The 27725-nt window shown below is 34.4% G+C and overlaps 3 long non-coding RNA genes across 3 annotated transcripts; 1 reads left to right on the top strand and 2 right to left on the bottom strand.

Moving 5' to 3' along the window:
* The first annotated feature begins 293 nt into the window (after positions 1–293).
* Positions 294–9531, top strand: LOC146741510 (uncharacterized). The gene is made up of 2 exons (XR_014929778.1): positions 294–642; positions 9366–9531. It is a non-coding gene; the product is annotated as an uncharacterized LOC146741510 (long non-coding RNA).
* A 5641-nt stretch (positions 9532–15172) lies between these two features.
* On the bottom strand, positions 15173–15595 carry LOC146741509 (uncharacterized). The gene is made up of 2 exons (XR_014929777.1): positions 15526–15595; positions 15173–15430 (listed from the first exon to the last, which is right to left on the bottom strand). It is a non-coding gene; the product is annotated as an uncharacterized LOC146741509 (long non-coding RNA).
* Positions 15596–20111: 4516 nt separating this feature from the next.
* On the bottom strand, positions 20112–20534 carry LOC146741508 (uncharacterized). The gene is made up of 2 exons (XR_014929776.1): positions 20465–20534; positions 20112–20369 (listed from the first exon to the last, which is right to left on the bottom strand). It is a non-coding gene; the product is annotated as an uncharacterized LOC146741508 (long non-coding RNA).
* Between the last annotated feature and the right edge of the window lie 7191 nt (positions 20535–27725).

Genomic DNA, 27725 nt, shown 5'->3' with positions numbered 1-27725 from the left:
ACTCATGTTTGACCAACTTCCACCATTGCAAGTTGTTAAAATAATGAAATAAATATACTGGTATCATTGGATATTTGATTTAATTGTGAAACTTTCTAACAAAACGTTAACTGCTGGCTTCGAACCCTCAATCAACAATTCCGCAGACACGGTATAAATTCAACAACACCACAGAAGATATTTGTCTGTTGCCTGAATTGTTTTCGTAATATAGGGAACGCCATCGACACTTTAACAAAACTTACCTTGACTTGGGTCTTGTTTATCTCTTGTCACAATCTGGAAACTGTTGAACAAATTGCGCGTCGTCCAGTTTAAGACGTTAGTTATTTTATTATTTATTCATTCAGTTTTGTATGGTGCAGTTTTGTGAGGTTTATTATTTTTTGCGACGTTCTTTGTTTACTTGTTTACGGTTTGAGAGATTTCAGTTTATTTGATTTACGTTTTTACGGTAGCTCTGAGCGGGACTCGAACCCACTGTCTTTTCAAGCTAATTTTGTTTTATTTTGATGGCACGCTTGTGTACCACGCCACGACGTTGGTCGTTAAGTGGTGTTCATTTTTCTAACTACTCTAGTGTTCCGATGAGTTGAACGGAAAAGCCAAAACGATTGCTGGTTTCTGATTGCTTCGGTTCTGGTGAGTGTGTATCTAGTGTGATTCGAACCCATGTCGTTTGTATTGGGTGTTTTTTTATTTCCCATGTTAGCTACGCCGTAATATGCAACCACTTCCCCGTTTTATTGTGATTTTGAGTGTTTAATGATGTCTTCCTCACCCGTCACGCCATGACCCAGTTTCAACCACACGGCCATTTTGCAACACAGTTCGTGACCCTCGGCGTCACCCGACTGACTATATGAGCGTTCTCTTCAACTGTTAAGCTAGGATTTATTACCGTTATTATCATTATATTGTCACGTGATTTGTTTTACCTTATGTGTAATGTCTTAAGTATCTTTATTGTAATTTGTATATACCAATTCGTATATACCGAGGAAACGACCCCGATTGAAGGTCATGTATTTTCTGACGTCACCAATTCGTGTGTAGGTACTGCTTCTAGATCTGTGCCCAAATACTAAATAATGGGAGGTAGGTGTTTCATGATTGTAATCGCTTCGTGGACAGTTGTCGCTGACGATGGTTCCAGTGCCAAAGACAGAGCACAGGGAGCTCAGGAACTATAATCAACTATCAACTGTAGTACGCAGTCTCTATGAGCGGGGGGGGGGGGTATCGGCTGGTATCTAGTGTAAGAAATAGACAAGGGATGAAGGCTCCAGCCAGCTCACATTTTTTAAACTCGAAAAAACAGACGAAAAAAATAAAATCTAAAAAAAATACCAGGTTGAAGAATATTAGTTGCTCCTTCGAATTTTGCCAAAGCCTTACCTACATTTTACCGATATCTGCAGAATAAATCAAGAAAACTACACAAATTGACTCCATTTAGGAATTCCTAACGGTTAGTCCGAACGCATGACACCGTTGGAGGCGTGGCCAGTTCAGCATTTGTCAACAACCAATCACAAGACTGGTTACGAACCAGATGAGCAAGGCAAACAGAGTCGTGACCTCGATGTGGTTCGTAACCAGTTTTGTGATTGGTTGTTGCCAAATGCTTACAGGCCACGCCTCTAAACTTTGCCGTGCGTTCGGGCAAACCGTTAGGAATTCCTAAATGGAGTCAATTTGTGTAGTTTTCTTGATTTATTCTGCAGATATCGGTAAAATGTAGGCAAGGCTTTGGCGAAATTTGAAGGAGCAACTAATATTCTTCAACCTGGTATTTTTTTTAGATTTTATTTTTCATTCTTTTCGTCTGTTTTTTCGAGTTTAAAAAATGTGAGCTGGCTGGAGCCTTCATCCCTTGTCTATTTCTTACACTCGATACCAGCCGATACCCCCCCCCCCCCCCCCGCGCTCATAGAGACTGCGTACTACAGTCGATTATAGTTCCTGGGCTCCCTGTGGACAGAGTGCTCGTTTACGAGTGCAGTGATGTGATGGTGTGAGCTGCAGTCCGGGTGCTATGAATTGGGAGATACAATGTAATCAGCAATCATAGCTAGCATATAAATTGTTCAAGTTGCTTCTAAAATATGCCCGACAAACAGCTCGTCGCAGTTTAGTCGGTCGCCACTTATCCTGATCATGGAGGTAAAAAACATCCGTGTCCTGATAGACAATCTGCATGGTGCTGTCTCCAGTGTTTTTGTAATTTTGGTAATGTGTTTTGAGAAATCTGATTTTTTTAAAATATGCCTGTGCGTCGTACAGCTCTGAACACGAAAATTAGAAGCAGACTGGCAACGCAAGCCCCATCAAGTCATTCCATGTGTGCCTCCAATTGATCGAATGTACAATGATACGCATTATTAACTTGTCGAGATAAATTGATACACTGTAATACCTCTACCCAAAGGAGGGCAAGTATGTTTGAGTTACAAATTTTGAGTTACAAACAAGTCTTATCTTAATTTAAAGGTCACTGTGACCTTATTCAAAATTATTTAATTTGTACCCCATAAAAGTATATACTGAACATTACCATATGTTTTGTGTTGTTGATGTAACATTTTCTGTCTGCATTTGGTCAAGATCTAAAGAAAAATATGTTTACTATGAATTTATGATTTTATTCTGTTTTAAAAAGAATGAGAACCTGTTTGTAACATTTTATATAATAAATTTAATTTAAGAAAAAACACAAACTGTACACACTTTATTCTTTTATCCAAGATTTTGTATGATCATATTTTTATAATTTATACTATTTTGAAGTACTGTTTTTGAGTAAACTTAAAACACATTTTTTAGAGAAATTTAGAAACAATACAGCAAAGGAAACACAGGCGTACACTACTGTACACTATTATGTAACACATATTTACAACAGCATAGTATACAAAACAGAAAATGTTGTATTTAAGTTAAACAATTCTCACATGTTGCGCATCTCCATGCCTGTCATAAAAGTGATATCTCCCAACTGCCTGCGAAACATGTATCTAAACTCCAAAGGCGCGGCCTTTGATCTGATTGAGTTTTATCTAAACAATCATGTACATTTCATGATCGACCTGATCGCTTTTATCGAAGGTTCTAACTGGTAAATCTGCACGTCTGTGTTTCAGTTACTGATTTATCTGCATGATTGGTTGGAACTCCATTGACAATCCCTTTTCACAATGTTTGGTCCAGCATATTGGTTACAAGTGTACGAACAGTCATATCTCTGCCATTTCTATGCCAATCTTCTCCAAACTGGGTATGATTAGTGTACTTATGGGTCCGGTGCTGACAACATATAGTGTGTGTGCTAATTTGCATATTTGTAAATTGTAATGCTTATGGATGAAGTCATATCTCTGGCATGGCTGATATTCTTCACACTTAGCATGATTAATGTAATTATTGATCCGGTGGTGACCATATATAGTGTGTGTGCTAATTTGCATATCTGAATATTATTTGCATATATTAATGTTCATGGACAAAGTCGTATCTGGTGTTTCTATGTTGATCTTCTCCAAACTTGGTATGGTTAGTGTACTTATGGTTCTGGTTCTGACAACATATTGTGTGTGTGCTAATTTGCATACGTTTGCATATATTAATGCTTATAGACCGCATTGCTGACTTTTTCCAAACTGTATTGACTGTCACGCTTATTTTTAAAACTGTTGCTCTCAATTTACAAATTCTCTCTATTAACACTAAAGCTTTTCAGTGTTTAACTTAAATTGCAAGAACAAAGAGTTCAAAAATTTCTAGCAACTACATACAGATTTGTTCAGTGTAATCCACCAGATTTAAAAATAGCATACACTGCCTTATAGTCACTGTAATAGCAATGTAAGGTACCCAAAGCTGTAACTGCTAGTGAATGATTCCAATTTTCCATGAACAGCTTGGGAATCAACCATCTCTGATGGTTTTCTTGTTTTATTTACATATTAAGACATTTGAACAAAGTGATTTATTGAACTTAACACACAAAATCACCATTACCTGTAAATAGCATTTTATCTATTTGGAAACTGTACATGTATAACTAACCGGATGCAACACATACATGTGTATGAAAAGGGGGATGATTTTTAGCAACGCTGTCGACTTTGTCGAGCGGAGCTTATCATATGAGTGATTGTCTCTCTTCGTCCAACCGTCGTCCTTGTCAATGTTATACTTTTTTGACTTCTTCTTGAAAACTATAAGCCTGAATGCTTTGATACTTGGTGTATATGTACCTTGGGTAGATCTCTCTCAGATTTGTTCATTTTGTATTGATATCTTCAATTTTCTAATTTTGGTGAATATTTTTGTCATTTTTGGTAAAAAGTGATATTTTCGGCTTCTTGTTAAAAACCACAAGTCTAATTGCTTTGATATTACATATATAGGTACTACATGTGGACCACTCTCAAATTTGTTCATTTCATGATGACACTTCAATTCTCTAATTTTGATGAATATTTTTATCATTTTTAGTAAAATTGATATTTTCGACTTCTTGTTAAAAACCACAATCATATATGGTGAAAAATGATATTTTTGAATTCTTGTTGAAAACAAGTCCCATTGCATTGATACTATGCATATTGTTCATTTTCTAATCATATCTTCTGTTCTTTAATTGAAATGTGCATTGCTAACAGCGGAGCTATCTCAACCGAGAGGCTGCTTGTTAAAAACTTCTATCTGAAAATGGGTTTAGTTTTCTCACTTACAAATGTATTACCACAGCTGCTAACAATATTGTATAATTTTATCTTACCACTTTGTTGTAAATTCATATTTTACCCCATTTATGCATTTTATCGTTTTTTCGGACTGCTATGTTTTTAGTCCCCGTTCGGATGAAGTCCGAAAACGGGGACTTATAATTCGGTCTCCGTCCGTGCGTCTGTGCGTCCGTCCAGAGTCATATCTCAGAATCCCATGGACCGATTTCGTTCATTCTTTGTATGTGCCCAGTGGTTTAGCGATTCGATTCAAAATGGCCGACTGGCAGCCATCTTGTTTTTTGAAAATGTTGTATTTTGGACATGCTTTGTCAGTTTTCATTCAAACTTGGTACATAGATTATACATGTTAGGATACATGTTCTCGATGATTTATTTCACAATTGGATCAAAGATAGCCAACTGGCAGCCATCTTGTTTTTTGAAAATGTCGTATTTTGGACATGCTTTGTCAGTTTTCATTCAAATTTAGTACATAGATCATACATGTTAGGATACATGTCCCTGGCCGTCCGTGAGTTCCTGAGTCTGTCCGTCCGTGTGTCCGTCCATGTGTCCCTCTGTCCAGAGTCATATTTCAGAATCCTGTGGACTGATCCCGTTCATTCTTTGCATGTGCCTAGTACCTTATGTGGGGCATATGCACATGCCGTGGTTTCGTGATTCGATTCAAAATGGCCGACTGGCAGCCATCTTGTTTTCTGAAAATGTTGTATTTTGGACATGCTTTGTCAGTTGTCATTCAAACTTGGTACATAGATTATTAGTCCCCGTTCGGACGCAGTCCGAAAACGGGGACTTATGTTTTGCCCTGTGTGCGTCCGTGCGTCCGTGCATCCGTGCGTCCGTGATCACCTGTATCTCGAACATGCATGGACCGATTAAGTTCAAACTTCACTCATACATCACACCTTATATGGGACATATGCACATGCATTTTTTTCATGATCCGATTAACGATAGCCGAATAGCGGCCATTTTAAGGCCGAAAATGCATCAAAATCGCACATTTTCACCATTCCGGACCCGGATCTCAGTTATGCATGGACGGATTTTGTTCAAATTTGGTACATACATTAAACATAATAGGACCTTGATGCACGTCATTTTTTTTTTGGATCGGGTTCGAAATGGCCGACTGGCGGCCATTTTGTTTTAAAGAATTCAGTTCTGGATCCGTATCTGAGACATGCTTGGATTGATCGAGTTCAAACTTCACACACACAAGGTACATCATGTCACAAATATGTATGTGCATTTGTTTCATGATCTCATTAACGATAGCCAAATGGCGGCCGCTTTAAGGCCGAAAATGCATTGAAATCGCACATTTTCACCATTCCGGACCCGGATCTCAGTTATGCATGGACGGATTTCATTCAAATTTGGTACATACATTAAACATAATAGGACCTTGATGCACGTCATTTTTTTTTTCGGATCAAGTTCGAAATAGCCGACTGGTGGCCATTTTGTTTTAAAGAATTCAGTTCTGGATCCGTATCCGAGACATGTCTGGATTGATCAAGTTCAAACTTCACACACACAAGGTACATCATGTCACAAATATGTATGTGCATTTGTTTCATGATCTCATTAACGATAGCCGAATAGCGGCCATTTTAAGGCCGAAAATGCATCAAAATCGCACATTTTCACCATTCCGGACCCGGATCTCAGTTATGCATGGACGGATTTTGTTCAAATTTGGTACATACATTAAACATAATAGGACCTTGATGCACGTCATTTTTTTTTTGGATCGGGTTCGAAATGGCCGACTGGCGGCCATTTTGTTTTAAAGAATTCAGTTCTGGATCCGTATCTGAGACATGCTTGGATTGATCGAGTTCAAACTTCACACACACAAGGTACATCATGTCACAAATATGTATGTGCATTTGTTTCATGATCTCATTAACGATAGCCAAATGGCGGCCGCTTTAAGGCCGAAAATGCATTGAAATCGCACATTTTCACCATTCCGGACCCGGATCTCAGTTATGCATGGACGGATTTCATTCAAATTTGGTACATACATTAAACATAATAGGACCTTGATGCACGTCATTTTTTTTTTCGGATCAAGTTCGAAATAGCCGACTGGCGGCCATTTTGTTTTAAAGAATTCAGTTCTGGATCCGTATCCGAGACATGTCTGGATTGATCAAGTTCAAACTTCACACACACAAGGTACATCATGTCACAAATATGTATGTGCATTTGTTTCATGATCTCATTAACGATAGCCAAATGGGGGCCGCTTTAAGGCCGAAAATGCATTGAAATCGCACATTTTCACCATTCCGGACCCGTATCTCAGTTATGCATGGATGGATTTTGTTCAAATTTGGTACATACATTAAACATAATAGGACCTTGATGCACGTCTTTTTTTTTTCGGATCAAGTTCGAAATGGCCGACTGGCGGCCATTTTGTTAAAGAATTCAGTTCTGGATCCGTATCCAAGACATGTCTGGATTGATCAAGTTCAAAATTCACACACACATGGTACATCATGTCACAAATAGATATGTGCATTTGTTTCATGATCTGCTTAACAATAGGGGAATGATGGCCATTTTATGGCCGAAAATGCATCAAAATCACATATTTTCACAATTCCAGAACCGGATCTCAGTCATGCATGGATGGATTTTGTTCAGATTTAGCACAATGTGTTGTACATATGCAGGTGCATTTCGGTCATGATCTGCTTTGAATGTATATGTCACTCAAATATGAACGGAACGGGGACGTGTCATTGACAATGACTTGTGCATATTAGGATACATGTCCATGACGATTTATTTCGCAATTGAATCAAAGATTGTTGACTGGCAGGCATCTTGTTTTTTTTATGCGGTATCTTGGACGTGCTCTGTCAGTTTTCATTCAAATTTCGCACATACATGTACTTTATACATGTTAGGATGTATGTCCATGACAATTTGTTTCAAAATCTGGTAAAGGATGGCCGATTGACAGCCATCTGACTTTTTGGCCTTACTACTATATTTCCACAATTTATGTACCATTTTCATTTGTATTTGGCATACATCATACATATCAGTGTGTTTCATAATCAGATCATAGATGGCCGAATAACGACTGTTTTTATTTTTGGCCATATTACTACTACACAGAACACGTGTTTTGATGTAAATAAACAATCTGTTGTATACGCCACTTGGAACTCAAGTTTCAAGGACACGCTCCCGACAACTCCTCCGCTTTAATATGACGAGCACAAAGAGAACTTTGAAAAATTTTACGGGGACTGTGCAATTTTCAATGACTTGTTTTTAATTGTAATTTTATCATATTATTTCGTAGTCATTTTATTTTATACCCTATTTATGCATTTCTTTATTGTGTTCTCGTCATTTTTGCAGTGGGTTGTTCAATTTTATGTAAAATTTTATATCTATATGCTATGCATGAAAAACCATTTATGGATGTACTGTTTTAAATGAATAAATTACAAATTACAATTACAAATTTTGACCTCAAAACAAATCGATTTGTCCATGGTGTCAGCGATTATTTCCCCCAGCACATTTATCATCCCTATCCAACCACATCTGGTCTACTGGTAACTTCACTGTCCCTTACATGTGTTTAACCATTACACAACATAATTTTCAATACGCCACTATTAAACATCTGAACTCTGCCCCCCCCCCCAACCCTAAAAAGCATGGGCAGTAGAAGCATTTTCAAACAAGAGCTGAAGAAAATGCTTCTCAGTGAGTGATATTTATCTATGTACATAGAGCATATTCATTTTAAAAGTATGCAAATTTGAATACTCTTATTAAATAATTTTAATATCATTCATTCATTGTGATGATTGATTATACTATTTACTGGTTGATCTCATTTATTTAATTCATTACTTTTGTTTGTTTACTGTGACTTTTATGACGACTTAATTTTTTTATTTAATATTAAGCGCCATGGACTAGACTAGTCCAAATGGGCTATTTCCGTGGTCCCCACCAGTATTATACAATTTTGTCCCGTACATGAACATGTAAATATTTTGTTTGTATACTGGTGAAATAAATAAATATAAATATAAATCTAGGACCAGTGATCATATTCAGACAAAACTCGGCAATCGGATAGTATGGGACAAACGAAAGGTTGTTACAAATCTGTGCATATTTAATCAGGAAAATTTGCATTATAATGAATTCTTCTGGTGCTAATATCTCAAAACAAAATTGCCACATACAACCCAGAACACTGAAAATTATATTTCTAATATCCAGATGAAATCACAGATAATTTAAGGCACTTGTATAAAATCTAACTAGTTGTTGGTGTCAATCAGTGCATCATTAATTCACTTTAACTTATAACTTTTTTGTATGAATAAATTCTTGTTCCAATTGTACCTTGATAACTAATCTTAATATTTAAGTAGTAGATATGCAGTAACCGTATGTCAACAAGCTATTCTGATATCTGCATTAGGAGCATATATATTGCATGTTTTATATTATATATTTACTTCTCAAGAAAGCTGGCACAAAATAAAATGTTGTAGTATATTTCTGTACGGTTTAAATTAAGGTTCATTATACATTTCTTTTTATTCACAGGATAAATGCAGTACACCAATTAACTAAGGAGTTGTAATGAAGACCGGATTGGTGGAAATTTGTCAGATCCTGACCCTCCTGAACATTGCATACATGCAATATAATATTATTGTTTTGTTTTGCAAATGTGTGTTTAATATTAACTTGAATAAATGATTTTCTCAAATGATACATTTTAGGTGTTTTGTTTCCCCATCTACTTCACGAATAGTTCAATAATTTATAAAACATGATGTTCAAAAGTGCCCTCAATAAATGTCTACTAATATTAATTATAAATAAATGGAAGTTCAAAAGTATCCTATTTACATTCAAAAGTATACTGGTAATATCTTACAGTTAGGTAATAGAAGATTTCAATAAATGTCTACTAATATTAATTAGAAATAAATGGAAGTTCAAAAGTATCTTATTTACATTCAAAGTATACTCGTAATATCTTACAGTTGTTTAATAGAAGATTTCAATAAATGTCTACTAATATTAATTAGAAATAAATGGAAGTTCAAAAGTATCTTATTTACGTTCAAAAGTATACTCGTAATATCGTAATGTTATGTATTAAAAGATTTCAATAAATGTCTACCAATATTAATTAGAAATAAATGGAAGTTCAAAAGTATCCTATTTACATTCAAAAGTATACTCGTAATATCTTACAGTTGTGTAATAGAAGTTTTCAATGAATGTCTACTAATATTAATTATAAATAAATGGAAGTTCAAAAGTATCCTATTTACATTCAAAAGTATACTCGTAATATCTTACAGTTGTGTAATAGAAGATTTCAATAAATGTCTACTAATATTAATTAGAAATAAATGGAAGTTCAAAAGTATCCTATTGACGTTCAAAAGTATACTCGTAATATCGTAATGTTATGTATTAGAAGATTTCAATAAATGTCTACTAATATTATAAATAAATGGAAGTTCAAAAGTATCCTATTTACGTTCAAAAGTATACTCGTAATATCATAATGTTATGTATTAGAAGATTTCAATAAATGTCTACCAATATTAATTATAAATAAATGGGAGTTCAAAAGTATCCTATTTACATTCAAAAATATACTCGTAATATCGTAATGTTATGTATTAGAAGATTTCAATAAATGTCTACCAATATTAATTATAAATAAATGGAAGTTCAAAAGTATCCTATTTACATTCAAAAGTATACTCGTAATATCGTAATGTTATGTAATAGAAGATTTCAATAAATGTCTACTAATATTAATTATAAATAAATGGAAGTTCAAAAGTATCTTATTTACGTTCAAAAGTATACTCGTAAAATCGTAATATTATGTATTAGAAGATTTCAATAAATGTCTACCAATATTAATTAGAAATAAATGGAAGTTCAAAAGTATCCTATTTACATTCAAAAGTATACTCGTAATATCTTACAGTTGTGTAATAGAAGATTTCAATAAATGTCTACTAATATTAATTATAAATAAATGGAAGTTCAAAAGTATCCTATTTACATTCAAAAGTATACTGGTAATATCTTACAGTTATGTAATTTAAGATTTCAATAAATGTTTAAGTTTACATTGAAATTCTTATTTTTTAACGAAGTTAAAAAGCATCATTTTTTGGCGTTCTAAAACCTCGTAACATCGCAAGTTTAACAAATCTTAGAAAGGGTATTGAGACCAGAAATAAAAATCTTGTACTGAAGCTCAACAATTACAGTTGTACCAAATATGTCAAAACTCAAGATTGTTCTAGTTAGCTCATTGATATACTTAAAATAAAATATTCAGATATGTTTTTCATGCATAGTTTATCTCTAGAAAATGGGGGAAACATTTATCATTCACCATTTTTCATGAAATTAAACAATCATTAGTATTGTAATTTGCATATTCAGATAATTACCACTAGTAATATGGATGCCGACTGCATCAATGTATGTGCCTATCATATTTCGTCCAAATCTGTCGAGTTGTTGAGATAATCCATATTTAGTAATGTGCAAATGAAGCAATTTACATATGCAAATTATCTCTAAAAGTAGGGGCCATAGAAATGATGTCAATGTATATCCCTACCAAATTTAGTTCAAATCTGTTGATGAATGAATCCAAACTTAGTGAAAAAATGCAAATTGGCTAATTTACATATGTAAATTACCCAATAGTAATATTGCCTGCAAATAACATCAATGAGCACCCGTATCAAATTTGGTTCAAATCCGTTGAGTTTTCATGAGATAATCCCAATTTACTAAAGAATGAATATGGAAATTGTCTAATTTACATATTTAACATGAACAGATTTTGTATAAGTATTCATATTTCTTTTCAAATGTCTTCAAATTTCATTTATCTTCCTTTTAGACAACCTCAGAAAGTGAAGTTTATGTGTAAAACGCCTGCATTTATGGTGAGCAGGCAGTAACATGAATTAAATATGCTATCAGACAGTACCTATGCAGTACCACCTAAGCTTCTGTTCATTGGGACATGGGACCCTTTTGAACGCAAGGACCATTTGAACTCCTAACACACGTCGATTGTGCACGTAGAGGGCGGCACATCAGCTAATTAATGCTACTGACTCGGGGAATATAATTGCCGCATGAGGGAGAGAAAGTATTCTTACAATTATCACAGAATTATTAATATTGAGAAAAACATATAGCGCATTACCATTGTGTATACATTTACACCGTTTTAATAATTTTTGTTGACTATAGTCTATGCAACATGTAATTAATACCTCATATTTAGGGAAAACGACGTGCTCAAAAATTAGGTGATATCAGAAAAAACAAGATTTATGACCCCGGTGGGGGGGGGGGTACATAAAACTTGCCTAAGAACTTGCCCCTGAAATGGGTCTCGTTTTTTGGATTTTAGGTATAAGTATCGGTCTTATTTCTGGTCAAGATCGGTAACAATATCGGTAATAAATATGCTCTAATGTAAGTGACAGAAGTGTTTCTATGGTCAAAATACATATTTTAATAAATCAATATACAATGCAACTGTTGGCTTACATGTGCTTCTATTGGAGATGCTCTTCTAATAGAGCACATTTTATTTGGAATAAACAGTGATGACAGAAATGGTACTTTGGTATAAATATGGGTATAGATTTTGCCACTATCCAGGTATAAAAATGGTCACACTTTTGAGCACTCAGGGGCACCTTCCTACCCAGCTATGTATCAACTGCCCCTCCCGTGTTTATGACTTCAAAAGTGTTCCTATAATATATTTTCTGTGGGACACGATTGCCACATAATTAAAAGAATAGTTTATGAATCAAGTTGTTAATATTTATATTATGCACAGTACTGAACTGCGGTCACGTGACTTATTAACGAGTATAAGTTGTGCTATTTAATTGTAATATGCGTGGCTGCAGGGTTAATACTAGAAAGTATGTACACTCTGAGATTGTACTGTATTTACTACAGTAAACTGCAGGCACGTTCAGTGGTTTCCCCTGATATAGTTTAAAAAGTTCACAACCCTGTGATCGAATTTCAAATAGGTTTTTGGTTTGACAGATCAATGATCGGATTGGGTTATCATTTTCTTCTAAACTCTGTTAAATATCTCATTCCCCACTTTTTTCTATCACTTTCTGTTTGTAGTTTGGCGTCTGTCAAGTCAAGTTGTTTACTTGAGTTTACATAGAATGCAATGATTTTTCATTTAGCAATGGCTGCAGTAGAGTACAGTCTCGGGAGCATACTGTAAAAAATGTCTTTTTAGCTAGCATGTTATTTTAGCTAATTTAGCTAATCTGTAATTTTGCTAATTCAAGATGTCACTAATTTAAAATAAACTATATTCTCACATGAGATTCTTGTTACTTTAGCTAAATTAAGATTCAGTTAATTCATGTATTGAGTCAAATTCGCTAAAATGGAGTATAGCTATTTAAACATGTTTTACAGTTGTGGCTGTACATCCATGGCATCCTTTACATTTTTGTGGGACTGCAAGCTCTCATTCTTCTTGTGCTGTCTTGTTAGTTATTCCGCTACATAAATCTATCAATCAATCATAAACATTTATAATGCACTGGGATCCAAAACTCAATGGCGGATTTAGATGGGGGCCGAGGGGGCCGCGCCCCCTATTTTTAACAACCAACAGGGCTTCGCACCATCGGCGCATGCGAACTTGGCCTTAGGCTAACTTATCGCCCCCCTATTCCAGAATCCTAGATCCGCCCCTGAAACTAATCTCTGTTCAATGACTTTTTCTAAATAAGTTGACATCAGTGACATGAGGCATGTCAGATGGAAGGATGTTCCAAAGTTGAAAAAGCATGTTCCCATGTTTTCAATTTATATTGAAAGAACGAAGAACGAAACGTAGGAGTATATATAAATAAAGGACACAGAAGTAGTTTGGAACAAGGCCGTACAAGCAGAATAAATTTGTACTCAATACTGTGATGAGTTTTTGTAAAGCTGGGAAAATATGCTCAGATTTTCTAGTACATGTGATGATTCTAGGAACCGTGATTTGGGTTATTTGAAGTAGTTTAATGTTATTTTCTGTCCAAATAAATGTGAATTCCCATAATTAAGTTTGGCAGAGAGTATTGCATGAATTTAAGTGTGACACGAGCCATGTTTACGTGTAACACCACTCAAATAGATAGATTTATCCTGATCACTCCACATGTTCACCAAGTGTACTGCTCAAAATCAGCCTTGTGACCACTCCCGGGTGTCCACTCAGTAAATTTCTCGTGTACAATGTTCTGTTTTCCTGGTGGCATTAGTCCCCAAATGCGAAACACTCTTTCTGTCCTAACAATGATATTCATTGTTACTATGTGATCCGACTAGGAAGTGCAATTGCTGCCTGGGGAGCAGAGAACAGAGGCCGAAAGTGCAAGGCAGAGGTAAAAACTCAATGGTAAGCCCATTGCTAATGAAGGCAACTCGAAAATGCGTATTATATTCTGTACCACTGTTATTAGACTGTCGACAGTTTTCGGGCCTAATAAAGATTCACTTATTTTCAATCGCGGGAGGCGTGGTAACGATATGCCGAAGCCATTTCAAGCGAGGGCAGTAATGCCCGAGAGTCTGTTATAGCATGTATCGCCCTCATGCGCCATTACGTGAAAAATGCCCGGTGACGTTCCTGCTGAGACTTGTCACTCAAACTACGTCATACACCGACGAACCAATCATGAGCGAACGGGTCACCAATAAACAGTAGTAGTAGTTCTACACTCGCTATTTAGAGGGGAGGCAAGGGTAGCTGGTACAGTTTTACGGGAAATAAAAATGGTTTTTTACAATTTACAAGGAAAAAAAGACGTTTTTACAGTTTACAGTGAAAATTGAATTTTGCAGTGAATTGTGTCATCTAGTCGTTTTACAGTTTCGAAAATGAAATTTCCCTTGATTATTCTTTACGACTCGGACGTTTTTTATTTGGATGTAAATTCTTGTATGTACCGAGAAAAATGACACATTTTTACAGTGTACGAAAAAAATATTTGATTGATTACGTTGTACGTTTAGCCTGTGATTACAGAATTACGGAATTTATTTTTTTCAATTTACGTTGTACGAACAAAAAAATATTGTAATTACGTTGAACGAAAATAACCCTTGTCCCCCTATTTAGTTGTGAATTGACGAAAATGCACGGGATTTCAACCTAGTAACAGTGAAACATGTATGTTTTAATACTGAATCTCTTGTCAGATGTGTAGCAGCCTGTACACTGATTAGCCATAGAATGGGAACTTACTAGTATTTGTTCCAGGCCGATTATAGTCAGAATGGGGGCGAGGTAATAAAATAAACAAAAGCCAACTTAATCTCAAGGTTTATTTTTTGCACAATACACTTAAATAATACACAAATGCTTAATGTCACAATCGTTCTATACAAAATATAACAATTAAACAGGTCTCAGTACAAAAAATGGAGTATGAAGAAAAATAAGTAGCTCAATAAAATCACTGATTTGGAATACAGTTTAGGTTAAAAGAAAGTTTATTCAGGGGTAATTATTTTTGGAACATGATAAACAACTTGTTTATAAAGAACAGATTTGCAAATAAAAACTGTAGCATCAGTATACTATAATGGTTACAGGGCCGGGCGATCTCTCGATCCCTATTGTATATTTCTTTTATTATCAGAGAAACATACCGAGCACCTGTAGCATCAGTAACAACACTTGCTAACCCTGTGTTCTTCTCAACTACTGTGACACTTATTTCAATCAATCAATAAACAAACTTATAAATAAACAAAACAAATATATACATAGTATAACATGGTTGTTCACAACACTATACTGTGCTTATAAATAGACAAAACAAACATATACATATTATAACATGGTTGTTCACAACACTACACTGTGCTTATAAATAGACAAAACAAACATATACATAGTATAACATGGTTGTTCACAACACTACACTATGCTTATAAAAGAACAAAACAAACATATACATAGTATAACATGGTTGTTCACAACACTACACTATGCTTATAAATAGACAAAACAAACATATACATAGTATAACATGGTTGTTCACAACACTACACTATTCTTGCAAGTTAAAATATCTTGATCTCTGATTCTAGAATATTTGAAATCACAAGTAATGCCACTATTGAATAGAAGGACATTTTTTTCTCATTCTGTATACAATTTCATTTGTTTCAACATTTTTTTTTAATAGTTGAAGGAAGGGTATTTGAAAGTGCCTGTCAAGTATAAGCTAAAAGAATAAATTTGGGCATTGGACAAAATTGTCAAAGAACAGAAAAAAAAACAGAGAAAAATAATAGTCAAGTTGCCAGGCTGACAGGTATGTGGTGAATACACTGGTTGAGGGGTTCACTTGTGGTAAATGAAATGAAATCAAACAATCTGTTATTGTAATGTAGTGGAATATATTAGGTGATGACCAAATAAACCAGTGGTTTCGCATTTTGAGCACCATTGTCAAATTTTGGTTCCATCTACAAAATAGTTTTGTCCAGGTTGCTTCTCCCCACAAAGAATGTTGGTAAAAATTGACAAATCTTTTGATCAAAAACGAAAAGCAATATCTAAAACTGACTGTATGGTCCAAAATGATGATAAAATTTACTGAAAATTTTACAAAATGTGAAAATATTTGCACTGAATTGTGGGCAGGGAAAATAGCAAGTTTGAGCTGAATTCAATTATAGCACTACTTGTTAGCAATGTTTCAATAATTAAGATTTAAGCCTTTTTTGAGATATTATCTCACAGTAGAAACAAATGACATTTTGAACTCTTGCATTTTGAAAATTTGTTCGGTGACCCACATTTTTTTGTGTTTAATTTTCTGTATCGTCATGGCATAAACCCACAAGTTCCCTCTTTCATTACAAATTCACAAAATACTGTAAAAGGGTTAATTATTCACTGGGTTTTAATTTTGCTTATTTCCCTGACTGGAAAATGCACTATATTAAAACCCAGTGAATATGTAAAATTTAGCACAGAACACATTATCTAAATGATAAAACCATGAATTTAAAACCCACTGAATATGCCTGAAATGCTAAATCAGCGAAATTTAAACCCAGTGAAAATTAGTCATTTTACAGTAGCCCGTTTATAGCCTACACTTTCCTTCAGAAGATTGAAGCAAAAATAACCAATTTTTTTGAGTAAAAACTGAAACTTGACTCAAACTAATTAAATTAGGGTTCGTTTCCAGAAACATTGAAGAATATGAGAAAAAAGTGCAGAAAAATTTTGGGTGAGGAAGTCTGGTGGTGAAAAGGTTCAAAAATTATTTAGCATGAAGTGCAAATATAGAAATTGCGTTTAGTACAGCAGTGCTGAAACTAATACTTTCAAATCCAATATTTATGAAAAAATATCTAATGACTTTAAAAATGATGAACTGTGCAATGTCTGGTTAAGTGCCATGTTATACCAGAACGTGTCAGTCCAAGCAACAATTCTCTCATAGCAGTATTCACATTTCCCATCTCTGGGGCATTTATCAATGTTCAGTCTACTGTCAATAAAAACTAAAATTGTTTCTTCGAAAAAAATATTCTTACATGTACATGGAATTAGAGTAACATAAACAAACCAGTGACAGAATAAATTAACATACACATTGAATAAAACCAACCTGAGCAAAGAACAGACATTATCATAAAATAAAACAGAAACACATGTTATATTTGTGCCCCTAACACTGAATATTCAAAACAAAAATAACTAATTCCAAGTCAATGATTTCAGCAATAATAAGCTAATATATAATCAGCTGAAAATAAGTTTTAATTTTTCAATGTGACACCAAAGGAACAAGGTCCTTAGCTAACACTAATATTTTCAATATTCTTAAAAACAAGATTCAAAGCCAAATTAAAGTTTTGCACAACTGAACATTTTATTATGCACAGTACTGAACTGCGGTCACGTGACTTATTAACGAGTATAAGTTGTGCTATTTAATTGTAATATGCGTGGCTGCAGGGTTAATACTAGAAAGTATGTACACTCTGAGATTGTACTGTATTTACTACAGTAAACTGCAGGCACGTTCAGTGGTTTCCCCTGATATAGTTTAAAAAGTTCACAACCCTGTGATCGAATTTCAAATAGGTTTTTGGTTTGACAGATCAATGATCGGATTGGGTTATCATTTTCTTCTAAACTCTGTTAAATATCTCATTCCCCACTTTTTTCTATCACTTTCTGTTTGTAGTTTGGCGTCTGTCAAGTCAAGTTGTTTACTTGAGTTTACATAGAATGCAATGATTTTTCATTTAGCAATGGCTGCAGTAGAGTACAGTCTCGGGAGCATACTGTAAAAAATGTCTTTTTAGCTAGCATGTTATTTTAGCTAATTTAGCTAATCTGTAATTTTGCTAATTCAAGATGTCACTAATTTAAAATAAACTATATTCTCACATGAGATTCTTGTTACTTTAGCTAAATTAAGATTCAGTTAATTCATGTATTGAGTCAAATTCGCTAAAATGGAGTATAGCTATTTAAACATGTTTTACAGTTGTGGCTGTACATCCATGGCATCCTTTACATTTTTGTGGGACTGCAAGCTCTCATTCTTCTTGTGCTGTCTTGTTAGTTATTCCGCTACATAAATCTATCAATCAATCATAAACATTTATAATGCACTGGGATCCAAAACTCAATGGCGGATTTAGATGGGGGCCGAGGGGGCCGCGCCCCCTATTTTTAACAACCAACAGGGCTTCGCACCATCGGCGCATGCGAACTTGGCACGAGAACGAGAACGAAGAACGAAACGTAGGAGTATATATAAATAAAGGACACAGAAGTAGTTTGGAACAAGGCCGTACAAGCAGAATAAATTTGTACTCAATACTGTGATGAGTTTTTGTAAAGCTGGGAAAATATGCTCAGATTTTCTAGTACATGTGATGATTCTAGGAACCGTGATTTCGGTTATTTGAAGTAGTTTAATGTTATTTTCTGTCCAAATAAATGTGAATTCCCATAATTAAGTTTGGCAGAGAGTATTGCATGAATTTAAGTGTGACACGAGCCATGTTTACGTGTAACACCACTCAAATAGATAGATTTATCCTGATCACTCCACATGTTCACCAAGTGTACTGCTCAAAATCAGCCTTGTGACCACTCCCGGGTGTCCACTCAGTAAATTTCTCGTGTACAATGTTCTGTTTTCCTGGTGGCATTAGTCCCCAAATGCGAAACACTCTTTCTGTCCTAACAATGATATTCATTGTTACTATGTGATCCGACTAGGAAGTGCAATTGCTGCCTGGGGAGCAGAGAACAGAGGCCGAAAGTGCAAGGCAGAGGTAAAAACTCAATGGTAAGCCCATTGCTAATGAAGGCAACTCGAAAATGCGTATTATATTCTGTACCACTGTTATTAGACTGTCGACAGTTTTCGGGCCTAATAAAGATTCACTTATTTTCAATCGCGGGAGGCGTGGTAACGATATGCCGAAGCCATTTCAAGCGAGGGCAGTAATGCCCGAGAGTCTGTTATAGCATGTATCGCCCTCATGCGCCATTACGTGAAAAATGCCCGGTGACGTTCCTGCTGAGACTTGTCACTCAAACTACGTCATACACCGACGAACCAATCATGAGCGAACGGGTCACCAATAAACAGTAGTAGTAGTTCTACACTCGCTATTTAGAGGGGAGGCAAGGGTAGCTGGTACAGTTTTACGGGAAATAAAAATGGTTTTTTACAATTTACAAGGAAAAAAAGACGTTTTTACAGTTTACAGTGAAAATTGAATTTTGCAGTGAATTGTGTCATCTAGTCGTTTTACAGTTTCGAAAATGAAATTTCCCTTGATTATTCTTTACGACTCGGACGTTTTTTATTTGGATGTAAATTCTTGTATGTACCGAGAAAAATGACACATTTTTACAGTGTACGAAAAAAATATTTGATTGATTACGTTGTACGTTTAGCCTGTGATTACAGAATTACGGAATTTATTTTTTTCAATTTACGTTGTACGAACAAAAAAATATTGTAATTACGTTGAACGAAAATAACCCTTGTCCCCCTATTTAGTTGTGAATTGACGAAAATGCACGGGATTTCAACCTAGTAACAGTGAAACATGTATGTTTTAATACTGAATCTCTTGTCAGATGTGTAGCAGCCTGTACACTGATTAGCCATAGAATGGGAACTTACTAGTATTTGTTCCAGGCCGATTATAGTCAGAATGGGGGCGAGGTAATAAAATAAACAAAAGCCAACTTAATCTCAAGGTTTATTTTTTGCACAATACACTTAAATAATACACAAATGCTTAATGTCACAATCGTTCTATACAAAATATAACAAATAAACAGGTCTCAGTACAAAAAATGGAGTATGAAGAAAAATAAGTAGCTCAATAAAATCACTGATTTGGAATACAGTTTAGGTTAAAAGAAAGTTTATTCAGGGGTAATTATTTTTGGAACATGATAAACAACTTGTTTATAAAGAACAGATTTGCAAATAAAAACTGTAGCATCAGTATACTATAATGGTTACAGGGCCGGGCGATCTCTCGATCCCTATTGTATATTTCTTTTATTATCAGAGAAACATACCGAGCACCTGTAGCATCAGTAACAACACTTGCTAACCCTGTGTTCTTCTCAACTACTGTGACACTTATTTCAATCAATCAATAAACAAACTTATAAATAAACAAAACAAATATATACATAGTATAACATGGTTGTTCACAACACTATACTGTGCTTATAAATAGACAAAACAAACATATACATATTATAACATGGTTGTTCACAACACTACACTGTGCTTATAAATAGACAAAACAAACATATACATAGTATAACATGGTTGTTCACAACACTACACTATGCTTATAAAAGAACAAAACAAACATATACATAGTATAACATGGTTGTTCACAACACTACACTATGCTTATAAATAGACAAAACAAACATATACATAGTATAACATGGTTGTTCACAACACTACACTATTCTTGCAAGTTAAAATATCTTGATCTCTGATTCTAGAATATTTGAAATCACAAGTAATGCCACTATTGAATAGAAGGACATTTTTTTCTCATTCTGTATACAATTTCATTTGTTTCAACATTTTTTTTTAATAGTTGAAGGAAGGGTATTTGAAAGTGCCTGTCAAGTATATGCTAAAAGAATAAATTTGGGCATTGGACAAAATTGTCAAAGAACAGAAAAAAAAACAGAGAAAAATAATAGTCAAGTTGCCAGGCTGACAGGTATGTGGTGAATACACTGGTTGAGGGGTTCACTTGTGGTAAATGAAATGAAATCAAACAATCTGTTATTGTAATGTAGTGGAATATATTAGGTGATGACCAAATAAACCAGTGGTTTCGCATTTTGAGCACCATTGTCAAATTTTGGTTCCATCTACAAAATAGTTTTGTCCAGGTTGCTTCTCCCCACAAAGAATGTTGGTAAAAATTGACAAATCTTTTGATCAAAAACGAAAAGCAATATCTAAAACTGACTGTATGGTCCAAAATGATGATAAAATTTACTGAAAATTTTACAAAATGTGAAAATATTTGCACTGAATTGTGGGCAGGGAAAATAGCAAGTTTGAGCTGAATTCAATTATAGCACTACTTGTTAGCAATGTTTCAATAATTAAGATTTAAGCCTTTTTTGAGATATTATCTCACAGTAGAAACAAATGACATTTTGAACTCTTGCATTTTGAAAATTTGTTCGGTGACCCACATTTTTTTGTGTTTAATTTTCTGTATCGTCATGGCATAAACCCACAAGTTCCCTCTTTCATTACAAATTCACAAAATACTGTAAAAGGGTTAATTATTCACTGGGTTTTAATTTTGCTTATTTCCCTGACTGGAAAATGCACTATATTAAAACCCAGTGAATATGTAAAATTTAGCACAGAACACATTATCTAAATGATAAAACCATGAATTTAAAACCCACTGAATATGCCTGAAATGCTAAATCAGCGAAATTTAAACCCAGTGAAAATTAGTCATTTTACAGTAGCCCGTTTATAGCCTACACTTTCCTTCAGAAGATTGAAGCAAAAATAACCAATTTTTTTGAGTAAAAACTGAAACTTGACTCAAACTAATTAAATTAGGGTTCGTTTCCAGAAACATTGAAGAATATGAGAAAAAAGTGCAGAAAAATTTTGGGTGAGGAAGTCTGGTGGTGAAAAGGTTCAAAAATTATTTAGCATGAAGTGCAAATATAGAAATTGCGTTTAGTACAGCAGTGCTGAAACTAATACTTTCAAATCCAATATTTATGAAAAAATATCTAATGACTTTAAAAATGATGAACTGTGCAATGTCTGGTTAAGTGCCATGTTATACCAGAACGTGTCAGTCCAAGCAACAATTCTCTCATAGCAGTATTCACATTTCCCATCTCTGGGGCATTTATCAATGTTCAGTCTACTGTCAATAAAAACTAAAATTGTTTCTTCGAAAAAAATATTCTTACATGTACATGGAATTAGAGTAACATAAACAAACCAGTGACAGAATAAATTAACATACACATTGAATAAAACCAACCTGAGCAAAGAACAGACATTATCATAAAATAAAACAGAAACACATGTTATATTTGTGCCCCTAACACTGAATATTCAAAACAAAAATAACTAATTCCAAGTCAATGATTTCAGCAATAATAAGCTAATATATAATCAGCTGAAAATAAGTTTTAATTTTTCAATGTGACACCAAAGGAACAAGGTCCTTAGCTAACACTAATATTTTCAATATTCTTAAAAACAAGATTCAAAGCCAAATTAAAGTTTTGCACAACTGAACATTTTACTGTGAATATATATACATTGCATTATGGGAGATAACTTCCCATTGTATACGAGTATGTACATTTTTGAAAAGATTTCACAATGTTAAATTCCATATATTAATAATAATATACAACTTTTTTATCTCATGCCCCCAAGAAAACTTTGAGATATAAATAAATAATCTCACCATAGAAATCAGTGTAAGAATTTAGACAGTGGAAAAAACTACAAAGAACCTACATCAAATAAACATTTTTAAGTGATATTGACAACCAATACAACTCTTTAGCAATTGGTTGGTAAACTAATGAAACTCTTTTTAGCAGTTAAATGTTATCGGGATATAACAAATACAACTTTTTTATCCATCAAATGCACCAAAATAACCCTTTAATATATTACTATTCATCAATTCAGACTGCAGACAAATGTAAAAAAAAACTTGTGACCTTTTCACCACCAGACACCAAATTTGTCTGCACCTTTTTTTATATCTTCTTCAATTTTTTTGAAAACGAACCTTAATTTTAGAGCCAACTAACAAAATTTGAGTAAATTTTCAGTTTTTACTCAAAAATATTTGGGCTATTTTTGTCCAAATCTTTTGAAGACGAGTGGAGAATATAAATGGGACTATTTTGTGATGAAAAGAGGGAACCAGTGGTGAAAAGATTAACAATATTAAAAACAATAGAACCCAATATAATAGCTGCATGCTGTGAACAACAGCATTTTTTTTGTAATAAAATATAATCAAAGAAAGCTTAGAAAGAACTCCCATGTGCTGAGAGTATTGGAGACACATTAAATATAATTTGAAATTACTTAGCTGAAAACTAATTATGCAAATCAGAAAATTAATATGAACAGATTTGAGTGTAAAACTAATGAGGTCTGTGCAATGTAACAAAAACTCTATTTACCAAGTTCAATTGAAATGTGATTAGAAACAAAAAATTATGAATTATTATACTAATTAGGGAATTAATATGAACAGATTTTTAACCCAAACTAATTAGGTTTGTACATTGTCCTAGGGCATTTTTGTACTAAGTTTCATTAAAATGGAATAATTAGTACTTTAGATATCAGTGTGAAAGCTTAAAATTGGTTAATTATGCAAATTGGGTAATTAATATGTTCAGATTTTAACCCACAATTATCCAGGTCTGTCTATTTTCCTACAGCATCCATGTACAAACATTCATTGATATGTGATGATTAGTACCTGAAATATCAGTGTGAAAGTTGGAAATTAATTAATTATGCAAATTAGGTAATTATATGTACTGATATTACCATAAAAACTATCAGGTCTGTGCAGTGTCATATGACATCTATGTACCAAGTTTCATTGAAATGTGAGGATTAGTACTTGAGATATCAGTGGAAAAACCGAAAATTGACTAATCATTATGCAAATTAGGTAATTAGTATCCATGGATTATTACCAAAAACTAATCAAAACCTAGCATCAGTTCAGAGCATCTATGTACCAAGTTTCATCAAAATCCAATGAGTGGTTGTTTAGATATCAATGGAACAGTCATGGAACCACTAAAAATTAGCTAATTATCATGCAAATTAGGTAATTAACGAGTATGGATTTTTACCAAAACCTAATCAAATCTGCGCATTGGCCCACAGCATCTATGCACCAAGTTTCATCAAAAACCGATGTATGGTTCTTGAGATAGCAGTGGAACAGTCGGACACACATACACACACACACACACACACACACATACAGACACACTAACTGCAAAGACTCCCATTTTGTGCTTCAATAAAACACTATCACTACCTCCATCTTTGCAGTCAAATACTGTCAACCAATACAACTATGGAATGTTAGCTCTCAATTTTGTTTATAGACAGAAGAGGTCTATAAAACATACCCTACTACCATGGGAAGTTTTTGTAACAAATAATCGCATACATAATTCCTGAATTTACATTTTAGAAATGACTGTAATATATACTACATTAATATACTTTGACAGTGATCTTTGGTATATAAATAGGAAATTGCTTTAAAACTGTGACGCCTTAAAGTAGAAACCTGCTCATAAATTTTGGGAAAGTTGGTCAATGTTCATTAGTTTATTATGTGAAATCATTGGGCTATTAACTCACGGTGCATGTTACAATGATGTATTTTGAGAAAATTCTATTATGTGAAATCATTGGGCTATTAACTCATGGTGCATGTTACAATGATGTATTTTGAGAAAATTGCATTTTTTGACACTTTTTAAAACCCAGATTTTTCAAATAATGCAGTATAAAAAGTGTCTGATCATTCAAAATAAATGATTTTTTCAGTCACATGCCTAGAGATATGACATAATATGCCATAGAAACCTGTAGTAGAAGCTTATAATACTGACAAAATGGCAAAAATTCTTTTTTTAAAGTGAAATATCTTGTGTTGCCCGGGAGTATAATTTATTGGAAAATGAATAAATTCTGGGTAATTGCATTTATGAGTAGGCTTCTACCTTAAAGCGCGATAGTCGCCGCGCTGCGCATGTGCGACATTTGTGTTGATAAACATTGATTTTCCCACAATCCAATCTTGGGCGCGACTTTCACTGATTACCGCTGGTGACTCCTTCGATATCTTTCAATAACATGAAAATTACTTAATTAAGACTTTGTAACGTCCCAGTTTGTACTCGTTGATCTGCGCAACAGTCAAGGTCGCCGTAAATCTACCACACTTCAAGTTCAGAGAGCTGGTGAGTTATAAATCTCCTACATCTTGTGAATCAGTTTTGAAACACAAAATGTTCACATTTCTACAGTTATTCAGAAGACCACTAGAAACTGATGAATTTTCGGTATGAAAAATTTCAATTTAAGGGTGTTCTAATGGTTTGGAGTTGACTCTTGACAAGAAAAGGAGTTCTACTGTGTATAATCTGACACTGCAATCTAGAAAAACAGTTCCTATTTCGCAACAAAATGTAAATGACTATTATCTTCTATATATATATACATATATAAAGAATTTTTTGTTTTTTACAAAATAAGAATACACTGATACAATATTTATACAATAGGAAAATCAGTCTTGTACATAAATTAATCATATTTAGTAAATAAAAAAAAAATTTTCTTTCACTGTTATCATGGAAACCCTCCCGAGATTCAGCATAATGACTTGAATGAGCAGCACACTCTGCCTCTCTGAAATTACAAGACATATAGTTCACATGTAACATACAAAGTAGCAGTCTGCTTTGGTTTTCAGAAACAAATCTATTAATGGTAAGTCTGAGAAAAAAATATCTCTGTTTCTCGTTTCCGTGCGCATTCCAAAATGCACTTGTCTCAAATTCCCCCCATTTTAGCTCAGTATTCAAAAAAAAAAAAAAAATCGCATCGCCGCCTCATTTTAAAATTTCCATGAAACGAGAAACAGAGAATTTTTTTCTGCTGGCCTAAAGTGTTTACATGTTAACAAGATCAGGTGTGCTGTACAATATTGAACTGAGCCAAAAATAAAGAAATTGGCAATTTTATTTTAGATCACAATTTGAGATGCAAAATTCCAAAGGTGCATTTCTAAAAAGAAATGTTCAATGTTTGTCGCATGCTGTTTCTAGTGTCTTTCTCATCTCAGATTGTAATATGTGTTTAATTGCCTTTTTGAATATGCTAATAACCTTGCCCATTTTATTTTTCATGCAATCAAACTTTTTAAGTGTGCACTGCACTGGTCAATATCAAACCATTTTGTACACATTTTATGCTGATGTCTTCACCACATTCAATGATGTTATCAGAAATGAGATACTTACCCTACAAATACACTCTGAACGGAAATCATCATTCATCTCCCACCTTTCACCTTCATAATACTAAATACCATTTTGTACACAGTTAATGCTGATGTCATCACCACTTCTAAATGATGTCATCAGAAATGGCTATACTGCATATATCTTCTAAGCATATTGGACAGCACTCTCCAACTGTACTAACTGTAGTTTCACAGTTTAACTTCGGGCAGCGTTTCTTTGTGCACTCAATTCTTCCATTCTATGAACAAGTATTAATAAAATTATATTAAAATTAAATATGATTTTAAAATATAAATAGAGTAACATGGAGTTCTACATTCCCCAATATGCTATATTGTATAAAACTATGAAGTGATTACTGAAACATGAAAACTTTATAATAGGATGCGTTTAGATATAATGCATTATTTAATATACAAATAAGCATGGTGTATTATTCACACTTTGTACACAATGACTGGTTATAATAATATATGATTCTCCAGACATTAGAAAGCAGGTAGCTATTACTATCTCTACAGTCCCGCTTAAGGGAAGAACGAGCTGTATTTGGCCAGTCTGTTGGACGTCAGTATGGCCAGTCTGTTGGACGTCAGTATGGCCAGTCTGTTGGACGTTAGTATGGACAGTCTGTTGGACATTAGTATGGCCAGTCTGTTGGACGTCAGTATGACCAGTCTGTTGGACGTCAGTATGGCCAGTCTGTTGGATGTCAGTATGGCCAGTCTGTTGGACGTTAGTGTGGCCAGTCTGTTGGTCGTTGGTATGGCCAGTCTGTTGGATGTCAGTATGGCCAGTCTGTTGGATGTCAGTATGGCCAGTCAGTTGGATGTCAGTATGGCCAGTCTGTTGGATGTCAGTATGGCCAGTCTGTTGGATGTCAGTATGGCCAGTCTGTTGAATGTCAGTATGGCCAGTCTGTTGGACGTCAGTATGGCCAGTCTGTTGGACGTCAGTATGGCCAGTCTGTTGGACATCAGTATGGCCAGTCTGTTGGACGTCAGTATGGCCAGTCTGTTGGACGTCGGTATGGCCAGTCTGTTGGACGTCAGTATGGCCAGTCTGTTGGATGTCAGTATGGCCAGTCTGTTGGATGTCAGTATGGCCAGTCTGTTGGATGTCAGTATGGCCAGTCTGTTGGATGTCAGTATGGCCAGTCTGTTGGACGTCAGTATGGCCAGTCTCTTGGATGTCAGTATGGCCAGTCTGTTGGACGTCAGTATGGCCAG

The sequence above is a fragment of the Saccoglossus kowalevskii genome, chromosome 6 (genome assembly GCF_978046115.1).
Source record: "Saccoglossus kowalevskii chromosome 6, keSacKowa6.1, whole genome shotgun sequence".
Taxonomy (NCBI): domain Eukaryota; kingdom Metazoa; phylum Hemichordata; class Enteropneusta; family Harrimaniidae; genus Saccoglossus; species Saccoglossus kowalevskii.
This window is presented reverse-complemented; position numbering and strand designations above follow the sequence as displayed.